This window comes from Saccopteryx leptura, chromosome 8 (assembly GCF_036850995.1).
Source record: "Saccopteryx leptura isolate mSacLep1 chromosome 8, mSacLep1_pri_phased_curated, whole genome shotgun sequence".
In the NCBI taxonomy this organism is placed as follows: Eukaryota; Metazoa; Chordata; class Mammalia; order Chiroptera; family Emballonuridae; genus Saccopteryx; species Saccopteryx leptura.
Genome location: NC_089510.1, coordinates 34402603 through 34423175, shown reverse-complemented (window position 1 = coordinate 34423175; position 20573 = coordinate 34402603). Strand labels below are relative to the sequence as shown.

Here is a 20573-nt window from a genome sequence, read left to right as displayed (position 1 = left end):
AGGTTGCTGGTTCGAGCAAGGGATTACTCGGTCTGCTGAAGGCCCACGGTCAAGGCACATATGAGAAAGCAATCAATGAACAACTAAGGTGTCGCAATGAAAAACTGATGATTGATGCTTCTCATCTCTCTCTGTTCCTGTCTGTCCCTATCTATCCCTCTCTCTGTAAAAAAAAAAAAAAAAAAAAAAAAAAAAAAAAAAAAAAAATCTTGTATTTAACCTGAAGTTGCCTCCAGCTTTGACACTTTCCCTAACTGCCAAAGACATTATCTCTGAAAGCTCCATTTTATAGCCCCAGAGGCCAATTATAACTTTAAAATATGCCATATTTATGCTTTAATTTAGAAAATGGCTTAATGAATCACCAAAGAAATACTGGAAATCTAGCAACCATGGACAAGATGGGGAAGATACTAGCTAAAACAAACAAACAAATTCTTACAACAAGAAAATGATCTTCTGTAGACTGAGCATATGAATTGGTTATTAACCTCTCCTGAGAAAAATGCCTGTAGTTGGTTTTCTATCCTTGGTAAAGTTTGCGTCATATCTTACCACTTCTGTTTCTGCTTCACATCTTCACATCCTTATCTAAGCATCAAGTAAACCAATGCTTCCTTTTCTTTATTATTCAAAAGAAAAAAATATTTGTGAGGTTTGGTGGACATGAAAATGTACTTCATATTCCCCAACTGTAGAGAATGTAACTTTCCAAAAACTCTAACCGTGACATTCTAACATCTACCACCAAGTTTGTGCTAAAGCTACATTTTCTAGTTGTTCCCAGCTCATGACCGAGGCAGCAGGGATACAAAGGCATGCAAGGTTCAAGGAGACAAGGGAATCCTCTGAGGTCTGGCTATGGTCAAGGACTCCCCAACTTACTGACCAATATTCCTTAGATCGCATGATGATTTAGGATATGTCCACTGAAGCTTCTATCCTTCAGGGTCAGATTTATATTGCAGTCTGAATATTCCCCAGCTCATCAACTCCTTCCTTATGTTTTTTAACATTGGTGTTTCCTATAATACAATCCTTACATGCTTAATCCACTTTGACATCTGCTTCTCAGAGGCTCCTGAATAGCGCAAGGGAAATTAGGCACAACATCAACTATATTGACCCACATGTGACATTAGTGAACTAGGATTCAATATAAACATAATGGAAAAAAACAACAACTATACTTTAATTTAGTAAAGATTAGCTAAATTAAAAATAATACAGTAAAACAATAATAGTAATAATAATGGATTTTTTATGGTACTTTATAGTTCACAATATTCTTTTGTATACATTGTATGTTTCTGCATTTGAGCCTCACAAAAGTCCTCTATGTTGAGCAAATAAACCTGTATGGTGAACAAATATTACAATATTTCATTTTAATTTTAATAACACTGTTTGCCCCAAACTGAGAGACAATTCCAACATCACTAAGCCAGTATGTCCGTAGAGCCAAGGCTCAAAATTAATTCTCAACTCAAGACCAATTCTCATCATTGTTATATATATGGAAAATGATTACATACTCATATTTCATTATATAATGGCTAATTTAGGAATGTTACTTGGAATGTGTTATAATGCTTTTCAAATTTAGACTTAGATATTAAAAAAAGTGAGATTGGAGGGACTAAAAAAAATGTAAACCAACATATTTGATCCCCTATCTCTCAATGGGCTGCGTGGGCTGCTTTGTGGTAACTGAGCACTTATTCCCACAGTCACTAACTCCTGTCCATGATAGCTCGTTTAATTTAAAAGATAAAAAAAGTAGAGAACTGTAAATAACTGAGGAGATAGGCATCTTTCACATAAGGAACCAGAGGTCTAATAAGGCTCTTTAAGGTAGACAAAGCACTCAGTTAACACAGATAGTAGTAGTTTATCTATGTATTTCAAAAACCCAGCAGAGTAGAGATACAGACTACCAAGAATATTTTATTGAATGAACAAAGTGAAAAGGTTGGCATTCAAGTCAAATCTTTCTAATTTTAAAACCTATGTCTTTCTTCTCTAACAAAAATACTTTTCACAATTACAACTTTTAAGTGAAAAGAAACTTGAAGTTTACAAAAACCCCTGCACATGATTGTTATAGCAGTTTTATTCATACTTGTCAAATTTTGGAAGCAACCAAGCTATCTTTTAGTAGGTTAACAGATAAACCAACTGTGGTATAGCCATACCATGAAATATCATTCAACACTAAAAAAATAAAAGAGTTATCAAGCCATCAAAAAGACACAAGGGAACCTTAAATTCATATTGCTAAGTGAAAGAAGTCAATCTCAAAAGACTACATACTGCATTGTTCTAACCATATATCCTTATAGGAAAAGCAAAACTATGGAGATAGTACATAGATCAGTTGCCAGGGGTTCAAGTGGGGAGAGGAAGGGATAAAGAAATACATGAAATACAGCTCATTTTTAGGGTGGTGAAATTATTCTGATACTACTAAGTGAATACAAGTCATTACACGTTTGTCAAAACCCATAATGTACAACACAAAGAGGAGAACCTAATATAAATTATAGGTTTTTGTTAATAATAATAATAATAATGTATCAATATTGACTCAACAATTCTAATAATTATATCATGCTAATGCAAGGTATTAACCAAAGGGAAATTGGGGGTGACTGTTGAAGGAGTATACGGGAATTCTACTTTCTTTTCAATTTTTCTGTAAACCTGAAACACATTAAAATACTCTGTTAATTTAAAAAAAAATAATGTCACAAGTTTATTTAGTCTTTGAAACATATGCATTTATATAATGCCATTGAAATTCCCTGGATTAGGGGGGAGAGGAGGACATAAAAATCTTCAAGGGCAAAGTTTGGCATCCACCAGCAAATGTGCTCTCAGTCTAGGCAGCTGTATCTCCACACAAGGTGTCAGAAGGTGCTAACAACACCAAGACCTCTACTGAACAGAGTGTCCTGGGGGCTGAGCTGAAGCCCAGCAATTGCTGTTTCTGACTATGTTTTCTCCATATTCCCAGTTCTATTGAGGTGCTAATACATTTAGTTCATATTCCCATTTAAAAGAGACAGTGCCTTTGACAATGTGTGCATGGTTAGTGTTTAGGGAGATGATGACACTCACAATTCCCCTCAATTGAATATTGTAATATTACCTTTTTGGCTCTGTTATTTTTAACATCTTTTAAAGACAATAGTGTTATTAAGGTTAAAAAAAGTTCACTGTTCCTACACATTAAAAGAATTCCAGGTTATAGAGATGAGCTCTAAGAGTTTCAGCAAGGTTTCAGATTGTATCATGGCTTTTGTTTATGAATCGCATTTTAGTTCTATAAATGAAAGCACTCCAAAAGCTTTGCCCCCAGGAAATAATAAATTAAAAAACAAACAAACCAAGTAGAAAAGACTTAAATGTTTAGACTGTCACTGTCTGGAAATTTAATGGTGATTTTTAAGCCAGTCCCTCTTAAGAGTCCTGTGAAAATTTGCAATAAATGCGTTTTTCAACAACAATTAAACCCCTCTGTGTATATAGTACAGTTGACAAAGAATATCTTTGGTATTAACTCAAAAATATTTTCTTCTTTATCTTTCTTAAATTGTAGGCAGTTTAAACAAACAAATATGATTATTGGCACATGTTCATTATATATATATTACTTTCTAGGTGATCAGTATGAGTGTAGAGCTTGAGCTTGTAATTCAGAAATCCATTGATTTTTACCTTTAATTTTTAAAACTGGAATCTATTCCACAAAGGAAGCTTCCAACACAACACCTTACCTAACATTCACTAGAGGTAAACATATGGTCAATGAAAACAACTAATATAACCTGAATGGGCGGTGGCGCAGTGGATAGAGCGTCGGACTGGGATGCGGAAGACCCAGGTTCGAGACCCTGAGGTCGCCAGCTTGAGCGCAGGCTCATCTGGTTTGAGCAAGGCTCACCAGCTTGGACCCAAGGTCGCTGGCTCGAGCAGGGGGTTACTTGGTCTGCTGAAGGCCCACGGTCAAGGCACATATGAGAAAGCAATCAGTGAACAATTAAAGTGTTGCAACGCGCAATGAAAAACTAATGATTGATGCTTCTCATCTCTCCATTCCTGTCTGTCTATCCCTCTCTTTGACTCTGTTAAAAAAACAAAAACAAACAAACAAAAAAAACCTAGTACAGATGCATTTCAGAAAGATATCATTATGGAAGTGTGCTAGTAATTATCAAACCTTGGCAGCTATAAAACAACTTATGACGATGTATATGGGAAAGCCAGTGCAATGTATTGAAAAAGGAAAATTCCATGTGCCTGAAGAATAGACTATATATAAATATGGATTAAAAATTCATCTACTATTGTTGATGTAATTGAGAACTGTAAAAGATATCTGTTAACTATCAAAAGCCACAGGGTACATCTTAGCATCAAACAACAACAACAAAATTATTATTGACCAGTGCTAAGCTTTCCTTAATTTTTATTAAAAATATTTTTTACAAATTTCTAAAAATCAAATTTTCCTTAATTCAGGGATTTTATTTCTTATTAACTTAAATATATTGGACATAAATCTATTGCTTGGTTATATGTCAAATACTATATTTCTGCTAGATACACAAACATGAAGAAGTTATCTATTCTAAGGAGATTAAAATCTTCAAGAAGAGGCAAATGAAGCACAACTAGCAGTACAGAATAGCAATTAAGGCACAGTCTCTGGGCTCAGACTGCACAAGTATAACTCACACCCTGCTACTAATAAAGTAGGCAAGAGCTACTTAACTTATATGTGCCAATGTTCCCTCACAATTATATGAAAGACAATAATAGTATAAAGCCTATAGGGTTATTGAGGATATTAAGTAAATTAATATATGTAAGTTGCATAAGAGTGCTTAATAAATAGTAACTATTATGAAAATATGCTCAATATCACTGATCATCAGGGAAATAAAAATCCAAATGATAATGAAATATCACCTCATACCTGTGAAAATGGCTATTACCAAAAAGCCAAAAGATACGTATTGGTAAAGATATAGAGAAAAGAGACCCTTGTGTCCTGTTTGTGGGAATGTAAATGGGTTCAGCCATAATGAAAACAGTATAGAGGTTCTTAAAAAATAGAACTACCATATGATCAAATAATCCTACTTCTATGACTTCTAGGTATGGATTAAAGGGAAAATAGGAGTATATCAAAGGGATATTTGCATTCTTATGGTTACTGTAGCATTATGCACAATAAAGAAGCTATGCAAACAACTGAAGTGTCTGTTAATGTTAATTAACAGGTGTTAATTAACACCTGTTAATGTTAAATAATCTTCTGTTAATTTATCCATCTGTTAATGGATAAATGGATAAAGAAAATTATACAGAAGATGATGCCAGAGTAATATTAGCATGAGAGACATCCTTGACATCTCCCCTTGAAATTTTTTTTTTGTATTTTTCCAAAGTGAGAAGTGAGGTGGGGGAGGTATACAGACTCCGCATGCGCCCGACCAGGATCCACCTGGCATGCACACCAGGGGGCGATGCTCAGCCCCTTTGGAGCTTTGCTCCATTGCAACTAGAGCCATTCTAGGGCTGTGGTGGAAGCCATCTCAGTGCCCAGGCCAACTTTGCTCCAACGGAGCCTTGGCTGCAGGAGAGGAAGAGAGAGATAGAGCAAAAGGAGAGGAGAAAGGTGGAGAAGCAGATGGGCGCTTCTCCTGTTTGCCCTGGTCAGGAATCAAACCCGAGACTTCTACACATCAGGCTGATGCTCAACCGCTGACCCAACCAGCCAGGGCCTTGAAATTTTATGAAATTGAACACTTACAATGCAGCAAAAGAACCCCAGCTGGGCTCGCAGGCTTGACTAAAAAGACCCATGCATAGAATCTTTAGTCAAAGAAAACGGTTGAAAGATAAGATGCAATCGCACTCGCTGTTGGGCACTGAAGAGGAGGAAAGACCAGACTGTCTGGTTTTTTGACCACCAGGACTCTGGAAAGGGAAGAAACCTGGAGTAACTGAGTCTTCTTCTGCCATGAGGGGTAGTGAAGGTGATACTAAACCAAATCAGCAGCAGACTGAGGTGTCCTAGACAGTGTTCCAGGGGTCTGCTGACAGTCCATAATAAGCTCAGAGTCAAAGAAAACTAAAGTGCTGTTTCCTAGCCTCCCAGATACTGACACCTTCACCTTGTTGGTATGGATACCCCACAGCTGAGAAACAGAGGTACTCTGGTCTGGTCCCCTGATATGTTGAGATGTGGGAAAGAATGCCTGAGATCGCCATTACTAAAGCCATGAGGCCCTCACAACAAGCCCTACCCATCATTGCTATTCCAACCCTGTTTCCATCATTGTGACAGCATCTCAGCAAAGGTCTACCCAGGAATCTTAAAGAGCTAAAACTTGTAATACAGCACCAACTACTGGACAAAAGCAGGAAAACATCTCAAAACTGAAAATTCATCTCATTTTCTTTTGAATTTCATTATCTCTAATTTTTTATATTTTTTATTTTACAATTTTGTGAGTGTTTTAAATTTTTTCTGTTTTTTTCTTTTTGATTCTTTCTTTTATTTTTATTATTTTAAAGTTTTACTTATTTTTACTGTACTTTTAATTTTTTAGTTGTATTTTGTTAGATTTCTTAACAATATCATACTTTATTATTATTATTTTTTTACAGAGAGAGGGATAGACAGGAACAGAGACAGATGAGAAGCACCAATCATCAGTTTTTTGTTGTGACACCTTAGTTGTTTATTGATTGTTTTCTCATATGTGCCTTGACTGTGAGCCTTCAGCAGACTGAGTAACCCCTTGCTCGATCCAGTGACTTTGGGTCCAAGCTGGTGAGCTTTTGCTCAAACCAGATGAGCCCACACTCAAGCTGGTGACCTTGGGGTCTCAAACCTAGGTCCTCCGCACCGAGTCTGGTGCTTTATCTACGCGCCACAGCCTGGTCATGCTTAACAATATTGTTTTTGAGTGCAATCAAGGAAGAAGAAAATGAATACCATGGCTACAAAAAAGAGAGACGTAGTGGAGAATGAAAATGAAAAGATTTCAGAAAGCAATTTTAATCACATGAAAACATGTAGTTAAACAGTTGAGAATTCAAAATTGAAATCTTATAAACACTCAATGAGAAGCAAAAAAATAATTTCTGATGAGAAATTTAATGAGCTCAGAAAACAAATTAATGAACAGAATGAGTACTTCACCAAGGAGACTGAAACTTTAAAAATAAAAAAATGAAGAACTCAATATATGAACTGAAAACTGAGGTAGTAAATTTAGCTAATAGAATAAGACAAATAGAATTAGTGAAATTAAAGACCAGCAACTAGAGATTCTACAGAGAGAAGAAAAGAGATACTCACACATTAAAAGGAAATAATAGAGCTCTATAAGTATTGTCTGACTCCATCAGAAAGAGTAATATGAGAATAATGGATATGTCAGAAGAAGTGAGAAAGAAGGAAATGGAGAGCCTATTCAGACAAATAATTGATAAGAATTTCCCAAGCCTATGGAAAGAGTTAGATCTTAAAATCCAAGAAGTACCTCAATCCAGACAGACCTTCTCCAAGGCATCTCATAATAAAATTGTCAAAAAGTGACAAAGAAAGAATCCTCGCCCTGGCCGGTTGGCTCAGTGGTAGAGCGTCAGCCTAGCGTGCGGAGGACCCAGGTTCGATTCCCGGCCAGGGCACATAGGAGAAGCGCCCATTTGCTTCTCCACCCCTCCACCGCGCCTTCCTCTCTGTCTCTCTCTTCCCCTCCCGCAGCCAAGGCTCCATTGGAGCAAAGATGGCCCGGGCGCTGGGGATGGCTCTGTGGCCTCTGACTCAGGCGCTAGAGTGGCTCTGGTCGCAACATGGCGACGCCCAGGATGGGCAGAGCATCGCCCCCTGGTGGGCAGAGCGTCGCCCCATGGTGGGCGTGCTGGGTGGATCCTGGTCGGGCGCATGCGGGAGTCTGTCTGACTGTCTCTCTCTGTTTCCAGCTTCAGAAAAATGCAAAAAAAAAAAAAAAAGAAAAAAGAAAGAATCCTCAAGGCAGTTAGGGAAGAGAAGAACGTAACATATAAAGGAAGACGTATCAGGTTTTCATCATACTTCTCAGCAGAAACTTTACAAGACAAAAGAGAGTGGACCCAAATATTCAAAGTCCTGAAAGGGAGGCATTACCAGCCAAGAATACTATATCCATCGAAGTTATCCTTCAGTTATGAGGAGAAATAAAAACTTTTGCAGATGTACAGAATCTGAGAGAATTTTTCACCAGAAACCTCCCCTGCAGGAAATACTCAAGAGGATTATTCAACTGGATACAAAAAATAAAACAAAACAAAATTACAAGTAAAAGTTCCAATAAGGTTACAATAAAAACAAGAATAATCTGTGACAAAAATAACATAAAAGGGGAGAAATTAAGATCTGCAGTAGCAAAGAGGATGGAATACAGAAGCACTCATAAGACAAAGGACTCTGGTATATATGAAAATTTTTCTTTTAATAATCTAATGGTGAACACACCCCTCACACACAAAACAAAACCAATACTGAAACACATAGCTTAAAAAAAGAAGAAACAGAGGAAATGGAATTCCACCAAAAAAAAAAAAAAAAAAAAAAAAAAAGAAAGAAAAACCAAAGGAGACACGGAGCTAGCAGAAATCAAAACATAAAGTGGCTATATGCAATCATCAAGCATGAATAATTACTCTAAATGTCAATGAACTGAGTTCAACAATAAAGAAGCACAGAGTAGCACATTGGATCAAAAAGCAAAACCCAACCATATGCTGCCTTCAAGAGACACACCTAACCTGCAAGGAAAAAAAGTAGACTCAAAATGAAAGATTGGAAAATAATTCTCCAAGCAAATAAAACCCAAAGAGAAGCAGGTGTAGCCATACTAAAATCTGATAATGCTGATTAAGACAACAAAAGTAACAGGAGACAAAGATGGACATTTCATAAAAATAAAGGGGACACTATATCAAGAAGATATAACACTTCTTAATATATCATCTATGCGCCAAATCAAGGTGTACCAAAATATATTGGATACCTAATAAGTGATCTAAAAATAGAAACAGACAAAAACACAATCATACTTGGGGATCTCAACACAACATTGATAAATTTAAATTGATCATCAAACAGAACATCAATAAGGAAAAATCAGCCTTACATGACACAGTAGAACAAGTAGATGTAATAGACTTCTTTTTAATTTTATTTTTTAAGACTTTACTTATTAATTTTAAAGGAAAGAGAGAAATAGAAAGGGGGAAAAGCAGAAAGCATCAACTCCCATATGTGCCTTGACCAGGCAAGCCCAGGGTTTAGAACTGGTGACTTCAGTATTCCAGGTCAATGCTCTATCCACTGTGCCACCACAGGTCAGATATAACAGACATTTAAAGAATATTTTATCACAGAAAATTAGATTTACACATTTTTTTCTCCAGTGTACATGGAACATTCTCAAGGATAGATCATATTTTGGGCCACAAAACTAATCTCAAAATATTAAAAAAGTTTATTATTATACCAAACGTATTCTCTAACCATAAGGCTTTAAAATTAGAAATCAACTAGAAAAGAGAAGCAAAGGAACTCAGAAAAATGTGGAATTTGAACAACATACTTCTTTTTTAAAAATAATTTTTTATTAATATTAATGGGGTAACATCAATAAATCAGGGTACATATATTCAAAGAAAATATGTCCAGGTTATCTTGTCATTCAATTATGTTGCATACCCATCACCCAAAGTTAGATTGTCCTCCGTCACCCTCTATCTAGTTTTCTGAACAACATACTTCTAAAAAATGATGGGGTCAAAAAAGAAATAAAGCAGAAATCAAAATTTATATAAAGATAAGCAAAAATTACAGCATGATATATGAAAATTTCTGAGACACAGAAAAAGCAGTAATAAGAAGAAAATTTATAACATTATAGGCTTATATCAAGAAACTAGAGAGATCTCAAGTAAACAACTTAACATCACATCCAAAACAACAAGAAAAAAAATAACAAAGGCAACCCAAAGTCAGTAGAAGAAAGAAAATAGCAAAAGTTAGAGCAGAATTAAATTAAATAGAGAACCAAAAAACTATAGAAAAAAATGCATTAAAGAGCAGGTTCTTGAAAAAGATCAATAAAATTGTCAAATCCCTTGCTAGACTCACTAAGAAATAAAAAAGACAAATAATTAATATAAATAAAATTCAAAATGAAAGAGGAGAAATTACTACAGACAACACAGATATACAAAGGATCATACAAGAGTACTATGAAAGATTATATACCACCTAATTCCGTGGTGAACCTTTTTATAAGAAACGCCCACTTTTGCAGTGCTGGTCAACCTGGTCCAGCCCGCCCACTAGGAGGCATTCCAGCTTTCATGGTAAGCAGTATTGGAACAACCAAGTGGCGCCGTGATTGGCCCACCATGAAAGCTGGAGAATCATATTCCCTGACACATTTTATAAGGCCTACCTAATCCTGATACCAAAACCTAGCAAAGACAAACAATAAAAGAAAACTACAGACTGCTATCTCTAATGAATGCAGATGCAAATATACTGAACAAAATTTTAGCTCATCAAATGCAACAATACATTAAAAAAATAGTACATCATGATAAAGTGAGATGTATTCCAGCACATATGCAAACCGAACAACATAATATAAGACATCAATGAAACAAAGAAAAGAAACATGTGGTTCTCTCAATAGATGAAGAAAAGGTTGTTGATAAAATACAACATCCACTTATGTTTAAAACACTCAGAAAATGGGTATAGAAGGAAAATACTACAACATAATAAAGACCATATATGACAAACCATCAGCCAATATCATAATAAATGGTGAAAAACTGAAAGCTTTTCCTATAAGTCAAGAATAAGACAAGGTACTCTTTCTCTACTCTGACACAGTACAGTACTGGAAGTTTTAGCCAGAACAATCAGGCAAGAGAAAGAAATAAAAGGCATCCAAATCTGGAAATAATAAGTAATGGTATCATCACATTTTGCCAATGATATAATCTTGAATATAGAAAACCCCAAAGACTCCAATAAAAAACAATTAAAATAATACACCAATATAGTCAAGTCACAGGATACAAAATCAATATAAAAAGGTCTATAGCTTTCCTTTTTTAATTTTTTTAAAAATTTTAGTTCATTGTGTTTACATAGATTCTAGCGTCCCCCCTGAATGCATTCCCTCTCCTCTGTGTTCTCCTCAACATCTTCCTTTCCCCCCTCCCACAACACCCTCCCACTTTTCCTCCAGGATTAACTTTTCTGCTCTCTATAATGTTGTTACGTGTGTAGAATTTCACCAATCTCTTTCCCTTTTCTGATCCCTTCCTGTCATCCCCTTTCCCTCTGTCTGTTTCCGACTGGACCAGGGGTCCTCAAACTACAGGCTGTGGGTCGCATGCGGCCCCCTGAGGCCATTTATGCAACCCCCGCTGCACTTCTGGAAAGGGCACCTCTTTCACTGGTGGTCAGTGAGATGCATCTTGTGCTCCTGGAGTACTGTATGTGGCGGCACCGCAAAGCGTGGCGTCGCTCACATACAGTACTACTTGCAGTGACGTGGAATGCATGCATCACGGCTCAGGAAGTGCGTCATATCACTTGGTATGGCTAGCAGTGACAAATATGGAACCGGACATTGACCATCTCATTAGCCAAAAGCAGGCCTATAGTTCCCATTGAAATACTGGTCAGTTTGTTGATTTAAATTTACTTGTTCTTTATTTTAAATATTGTATTTGTTTCCGTTTTGGTTTTTTTACTTAAAAATAAGATATGTGCAGTGTGCATAGGGATTTGTTCATAGTTTTTTTTATAGTCTCGCCCTCCAAGGGTCTGAGGGACAGTGAATTGGACCCCTGTGTAAAAAGTTTAAGGACCCCTGCTCTGAACCCTTTGATCCTACCTCTGTCTCTATTCTGTTCCTCAGTCCATATTGTTCATTGGATTCCTCAAATGAGTGAGGTCATATAATATTTTTCTTTCCCTGCCTGGCTTATTTCACTTAACATAATAGTTTCTAGGTCCATCCATGTTGTTGCAAAAGGTAAGATTTCCTTTTTCTTCATGGCCCCATAGTATTCCATTGTGTATATATATCATTGCTTTTTTTTTTTTTTTTTTTTTTTTCTTTTCTTTTTTTTTTCTTTTCTTTCATTTTTCTGAAGCTGGAAACAGGGAGAGACAGTCAGACAGACTCCCGCATGCACCCAACCGAGATCCACCCGGCACGCCCACCAGGGGCGACGCTCTGCCCACCAGGGGGCGATGCTCTGCCCATCCTGGGCGTCGCCATATTGCGACCAGAGCCACTCTAGCGCCTGAGGCAGAGGCCACAGAGCCATCCCCAGCGCCTGGGCCATCTTTGCTCCAATGGAGCCTTGGCTGCGGAAGGGGAAGAGAGAGACAGAGAGGAAAGCGCGGCAGAGGGGTGGAGAAGCAAATGGGCGCTTCTCCTGTGTGCCCTGGCCGGGAATCGAACCCGGGTCCTCCGCACGCTAGGCCGACGCTCTACCGCTGAGCCAACCGGCCAGGGCCTATCATTGCTTTTTAATCCACTCGTCCACTGAGAGACACTTGGGCTGTTTCCAGATTTTGGCTATTGTAAACAACGCTGCCATAAACATGGGGGTGCATTTCTTCTTTTGAATCATTGATATGGTGTTCTTGGGATATATTCCTAAAAGTGGGATGGCTAGGTCAAAAGGCAGTTCCAGTTCCATTTTTAATTTCTTGAGGAATCTCCATACTGTTTTCCACAGTGGCTGCACCAGTCTGCATTCCCACCAGAAGTGTAGAAGAGGTCCCTTTTCTCCACATCCTTGCCAGCACTTATTGTGTGTTGTTTTGATAATGAGCATCATTCTGACTGGTGAGAGGTGATATCTCACTGTGGTTTTAATTTGCACTTCTCCAATGATTAATGATGTTGAGCATTTATTCATATGCCTATTGGCCATCTGTATGTCCTCTTTGGAGAAGTGTCTATTCATTTCTTTAGCCCATTTTTTGATTAAATTTTTTTATCTTTTTGGTGTTGAGTTTTACAAGTTCTTTATAAAGTTGGGTCATTAACCCCTTCAGATGTATGTCCTCCCATTGTGTGGTTTGTCTTTTAATTTTGTTCATATTGTCTTTAGTTTTGCAAAAGCTTTTTAGTTGGATATAGTCCCATTTGTTTATCCTGTTTGTTATTTCCCTTGCCCGTGGAGATAAATCAGCAAATATATTGCTTGTGAGTGATGTTGGAGAGCTTATTGCCTATATACCAAAAATGAAACTTCAGAAAGTGAACTAAATTTTTTTTTTAATTTTTAATGTTTATTTTATTAATTTTAGAGAAAGAGAGAGAAAGATAGGAACATAAATCTGTCCTGTATGTGCCCTGAACAGGGATCAATCTGGCAACCTCTGCACTTCAGTGATCCTCTAACCAACCGAACTGTCCAGCCAGGGCAACAATTCCTTCCAGAGTTGTAACAGAAATGAAAATAAAATACCTAGAAACAAACTTAACAAAGGATATGAAGGACTTATATACTGAAAGCTACATAGCATTATTGTAAGAAATTGAAGAAGACACAATGAAATGGAAAAATATTCCATGTTTATGGGTTGGAAGAATCAACATAGTTACAATGGCATGGCCATACTACCCAAAGCAGTATACAGATTTAATGCAATCCTCATCAAAATCCCAGGGTTATTAAAAAAAAATAGAACAAACAATCACCAGGTTTATATTGAACCATAAAAAACCTCAAATAGCCAAAGAAATCCTAAAAAAAAAGAATGAAACCAGGGATATCAGGTTACCTGAGCAAATTATACTTCAGAGCCATGATAATCAAAACAACATGGTCCTGGCAGAAAAACAGACATATAGACCAATGGAATAGAATCCAGAGCCCAGAAATAAAACCACATTATATGGAGAAATAATCTTCAACAAATGAGCCAGAAACACACAATGGAGAAAAGAAAACCTCTTTCATAAAGATCTTAGGTACTGGGAAAATCGGAAAGCCACATACAATAGAATAAAACTTGACTACAGCTTGTCCCTTTGCACAAAAATTATTTCAAAAGGGATCAAAGACTTAAATATAACATCTGAAACAATAAGTCATGTAGAAGAAAACATAGGTACTAAATCTATGGACCTTGGCCACAGAGAACATTTTATGAATCTGACCCCAAAGGCAAGAGAACTAAAGACAAATATTAATGAATGAGACATATGAAAATAAAAAGCTTCTGCACAGCAAAAGAAGCCAACAACAAATCAAAACGTTGGCCAACCAAATGGGAAATGATATTTACAAACAGCTAAGATAAGTGGTTAATATTCAAAATATATAAAGGAGTCACAAAGATCAGCAACAAACAAGTAAACAATTCAATTAAGAAATGGGGAGAGGACTTGTAGAGACACTTGTTCCAAGAGGACATACAAATAGCCAACAGATATATGAAAAGATGCTCATTTTCACTAGCTATTAGAGAAATGCCAATCAAAACTACAATGAGATACCCCCTCACATCTGTTAGATAGGCTATTATCAACAAGAAAGGTAATAACAAGTGTTGGAAAGGCTGTGGAGAAATAGGAACTGTCATTCACTGCTGATGAGAATGTAAGCTGGTGCAGCCATTATGGAATAAAGTATCATGGTTCCTCAAAAAATTAAAAATAGAACTACCATCTGACCCAGCAATCCTTCTACTAGATATCTACCCAAAAAAACTTAAAAACACTGGTGCACAAAGACACAGACACCCCCATGTACATAGCAGCATTACTAACTGTGGTCAATACATAGAAACAACCCAAGTGTCCTTTGATAGAGGATTGGACAAAGAAAGATATGGTACATATATACAATGGAATACTACTCAGCCATAGGAAATGATGGCATATTACCATTTGCAACAACAATGGATGGACCTTGAGAACATTATACTAAATGAAATAAGTAAATCAGAAAGAGCTAAGAACTATATAATTTCACACGTAGGTGGGATACAAAATTGAGACTCATGGGCATAGATAAAAATGAAGTGGTTTCCGAGGGTGGGGAGTAAAGAGGGACAAATATATGGTGATGGAAGATTATTTGATTTGGGTGAGGGACACACAATGCAATCAACTATTCAAATGCTATAGAGATATTTACCTGGAACCTATGTACTCTTGTTGATCAATGTCACATTGTTAAATTTAATTTTCTAAATAAAATTTAAAAAGAGAAAATGGTACAACACACACATGAACATTATAAACCTTTAAAAACAAAAGGACATCCTATTTATGACAACATGGATGAACCTAGACTGAGGTCATTTATGCTGAGTAAAATAAGTAATACGAAGAAAGACAAATGCCTACTTACAGATATGTACAAATCTCACTTATCTGTGGAATCTGAAAAATGCAAACTGACAGAAACAGTAGAATGTATTTGGGGGGTAGTTGACAAACTAGAAAGACATTGGTCAAATGGTACCTACTCTACTTTATAACATGAATAAATTCTGAAGACCTAAAGTATAGTATGAGACTATAATTAGTAATAAATCAGTATATACTTGAAATTTGTTAAGAGAGTAGATCTCAAGGTTCTTATTATCCCTTGCCCCCCCCCACAAAAGGTAAGTAACTATGAGAGGTAATGGATATGTATATTATCTTGAATGTGGTAATCATTTCACAATGCATACATATATTGAAACATCATTTTGTACACCTTAAATATATTATATGTAAATAATTTAAATATATATATATACACAATTTTCATCTGTCAAAAATATCTCAATAAAGCTCAAAAAGTGTTAGCTATTATGTTTCCCTGGCTGTTATTAAGTGTAATAAAAGAGATTATATGCCAAATGTTATAGGAGCAGAGAAGAGATTGATGAATAGATTGAAGAAGGCTTTCTTAAAAAATATTCATATTAATCTTCACAGATGAAAACTTATTTAAGTGAAAAAAAAAGAAAGAAACTCCATGCATAAGAAAGGCTAGGCACAAAAGGGACGATCATTCTCGGTCAGTGTGGCTTGACATTTAAGGTATGTGGGAGGCAATGGGAGGAAATACAGCTGAGAAGTAAATTTTGTGGGTGATACTTTGAAAACCCTTACTTAATAGCTGAAAGATTTTGGTCTTTATTTTATAAGGAGTGTGGAGGCAATAAAAAGGTTTTTGGTGTATTTTAAGGATGGCAGCAGAGTGGTCAGATTTCTGCTGCTCAAAGTTCTCTAGCAGTAATGTGCAGGGTAACTAGTTAGGAGACTAACGGAAGGTAAATCTGGTAGAGAGTAATTACATGTAATTACAGTGAAATAGGACTGCGGAATGAAGAAGAGGAAACATGGTGAAAAGGCGACATTTCCAGAGTGGAACTGACATGAGCTTCAGTAAGTGTGCAGCATCTGGCAACTACAAAGTGCAGATTTCCCAACATAGCTAAGTACACTGCTCACATGAAGAACAGCTAATACTTGGTTTCTGTAGAAGCACATGATGCACTCACTGTGTGAAATCACACACTTGCTAGGCAAATAAGAAAGCTGCCTTTTTGTGTTAGCTCTTTGGAAAAGCTTGAGACTAAATAAGCAGAAGAGTCCAAAGCAAATATTAACTTTGGTGGTGTTAGGTGCCTGAATTTCCAAATGCAGATTGTAAATGTAACATGCATTCGGGTTTTAAACACATGCAAGCCCTTTTTTGGTAAACACTGCACAGAAGAGCCTAAAGCTGGAACTTAAATAGTGCTAAAAATATAGCTTTTTCGAAAAGGCTCTATGTTTGCCAATTAGAGCTTAGATAAAGAATTCAGAAATAAAATGTAAAAGAAAAAAGACCTATAAAATTGTACTTTTTCAGCCACCACTATTTTTTTTTCCTTTTTAGAGCAGTTTCTGAATCCTCTTGAGATTCCAGAAGTGTTTCAGAAAACACTGATGAGTGGATGAAGGGCCTCATATAAAGGTATGATATAAAGTACAAAGCTGTTGTGCTATTACTGTTTAAACATTCCGATTCCTAAGTGATAGCGTGACCAAAGATAGTTGCCAAGCACTGGTGCTGCTAACTTTGGTCACTAGTGAATTTGAGTTTTCACTTGACGCACAATGCCTCTCCTATACAGAGACAGAGTGGAAATATTACTTATATATCTTTCAAATATCTTTCGAAAGTTGCTGGTAGCCGGGAGTTAGTAGCCTCGGGTGTTCTTTTTCTTTCCCTGCTGTACAAAAGAGTAATTGAGAAATCTGTGCTCAACTGATCCGATCCCACTAACCTGCATCTGCCGGGCTAGTGGCCTTTACTATTCACCATTCATTTGCTTTTGTGTGCTCTCCTTAAATGCCCCGACTCTGGGAAAAGGTTTCCAAAATGGTGGTCTCAAACCCCTAGGATCATGGACTGTCATATTCCCTGGCTTTTTTATAATTAAAATGTCTGCCATTAGTGTTACACAACAGATGACACCTTGATAAAATAGTCCTATAACTTAGAGTTGAAAGAACACTGGCATAGGAGTCTAGAGACCTGAGGTCTTATCTAATCTTTACTTTTAAACCATTGTAACCTTGCTTTCCTGGACCTCAGTTTATTCATGGTATAGGATATAAAACAAAGCTTAAATATTCCAGGATTAATATTATCCAATACGAGAAAAGCATACAGTTAATGAATGCTTGGCTGGGATTTGAAGCCATATTACATTTGTATCTGTACTAGAAAAAGCTGAAAAAAAGAGAATGGTATATTTCTTATTTTCATCTTATAACCTAATTTACTGTTGGAGGTTCCAATGAATATTTTAATAACTTGACATTGAACAAACTTTGGTTTGGGTTTCAAACTCTATATCAATTAATGAATGGTTTTAGATGTAACAAGATTCTTTTAGATTAGCTATCACTATCACTTAAGAATTACTAAGACTTTTTATTACATTGTCACAGCAATTTAGTGTACATGTGTATTGGCAGATACCATGACTTTTATCTCTGCAATAGTGCTATCATAATAATCTCATGATTTTAGAGACAATGTTGCAAAAATTTCTGAAACAAGATAGAATCATTTTGTTTAAGTATGGAATATAATTAATATTAATTAATATTATTTTATCTTAATTATTTCATTATGGATACAAAATTAACTGCATTTCAAAATTAGAGTAATATCTTATATATTCAATTTTCTAGATAATTCAAATATAACCTCAATGTATTATAAACTTCTAATTTTTAATTCTTTAAAATGGAAAACATTTGTATCACATTGCACACTCTTCTGACTTCTAATCAAATTATTGTATATGACAATAGTTAACATTTTATATTTATAGTGTTTGATAATACACCTTCCATATATGTCATCTGTTAAACCAAATACTGTTTAGGCTAGAAATAAACATTTCTGTGATAACTCAATTATTTCTTTAAGTACACACTATGCTGAAACTCAGTGAGGATCTTGAGAACTACTAACATGATTAAGCCTGTTTGACAGTATACTAAATGGCCCCACCACAACAGGGTTTTGAAATTGCTGTGTTCTGTTTTAAATTACTTCTCTCGCCTCTCAGTCTTCTTTTCAGGGGTCACCGTGCTAAGGCTAACAGTGCATATCTGCACAGTCCTGCCAGCCTACAAAGCCCTTTCTCAGGCATCTCTCCATTCTGTGATTGCCTCACAGTCCTTCTGCCATTTGCCACCGAAGTGCCAGGCCTTTAAAAACAAGATAAACAAACTTAAAAAAGATTCTATTTAAAGAGTAAACATTCTCTGAGAGAGGGCCCCAAGAAGTTTCCTAAAGAATAAGGTATAGTTCATGGACATTGGCATTTATTTTGGCTGCACAGAACCTTCCTACTTTCCATGGGTTCTTGGCTGGGCTTTAAATGGTTGAGGTTGGCAGAAGCCTCCAGCTCCATGAAATATTTCTGCCACTGCACTTTTATAAGAAAATGCCTAGTGATTTAGAGACATTGTACATTAGAATCTGAAATAACCTTAGAGATTATTTACTGCAGGGCACTCATCATGGAACTAGGGAGGCGGAGGAGCAGAGTTTTAAATATGAAAGTCAGAGCTGACTTAAGGAGACAACCTCTCTGATTCTCAATCCAATATTTTCTTTATTAACACCACACCATGCACTTGTTCTAAATCACCTTGGTATTTTTAAATACCGAGTTTTTGGGAGTTTGGCACAAATGATATGAAGAAGATCATGTATTTTCAAGTGTAGGTACTATGACATGCAGTGAAGCATGTAATAGAACAACTACCTTTCCTACTATTAAATTGTATACATTCGTTCAGTCTTTTTTCTGGAGTTTCTAAAATTAGCGACATATTTCAAAAGAGATTTTATCAGAGGAAACACTTTGTAAAGTATATATATTATTGTTTAACCACTAAGTTGTACACCTGAAATTAACACAAAATAATATTGAATGCAAACTGTAATTGAAAAATATTAAAAAATAAAAAAATACTTATTCTTTTTGTCCAAAAAAAAAGATATTGGTTTTTTAAAAATGTAATATGACTAGCTACCACATACAAATTCTATATTTTAAAAATACAGACTCCTAAAAGAAAAAGAAAGAAGGAAAGGAAAGAAAAGGGGAGGGAAGAAAAGAGGAAATAAAGGGAAGGATGGAAGGAAGGAAGGAAGGAAGGAAGGAAGGAAGGAAGGAAGGAAGGAAGGAAGGAAGGAAGGAAAAAAGGGGGGAGAGGCAAGCAGGAAAGAAAGGGAAGAAGAAACAAAGGAAGAAGAGCTAGCATAAACGTTAGTCATTTTTTGCATTTTAACATTAAGAAAGTATGGCAATGTATGTGTTTCAGTAATTTTCTCTCATCTTAATATAAATTATTAGTTTGTTATTTCAACTGAAGCTTTATGACACAGGCAAAGATGGCTAAATTGGTCACTTGTAAGTAATGATCTAGCTGTAAAATTTATTACTATTCCTTCTAAATACTTCACTGTCAACTAAATGCAATTAACACCAACCATTTTGGTATTCTGGTGACAGCTATGCCTTCTATTTAATACTTTGTAGCTGTTGAAAGTAGGAAGAAAATGGTTGCCTATTACAACTTTTAGTTTTTGATCTTGTTGGTCAGATAACCACATTGGAATAGAAGGAAAATGAAACAAGGATCTTGAGATTATAATACTTCATTTTAATAAACATATATAATGAAATAAAATTGTCTATGAACTTAATTTTAGAAAAGCCAGATTGTACATTCTTTATTAGCAACAACTTTGCACCATGTTTATAATTAACAATACAACCACAACAACAAAAATGAACTAGACTTTTCCCCCTGGTTACGAGATACTGGCATGAATAATTGCAGATTTGTCCTCATGGCATATTTATGATGATTCATATATTTGGCATTAGGAGTAGAATTCTGGAGAAGAAATTTTACTGTCAATTAATATGAAAACTGTGCTGGTGA

General features: G+C 36.0%; 1 protein-coding gene across 2 annotated transcripts in view; it reads right to left on the bottom strand.

Moving 5' to 3' along the window:
- The window catches only part of ALCAM (activated leukocyte cell adhesion molecule), a 220602-nt gene that overhangs the window by 62108 nt on the left and 137921 nt on the right, over positions 1-20573 (bottom strand). The gene's annotated exons all lie outside the window — the stretch shown is intronic.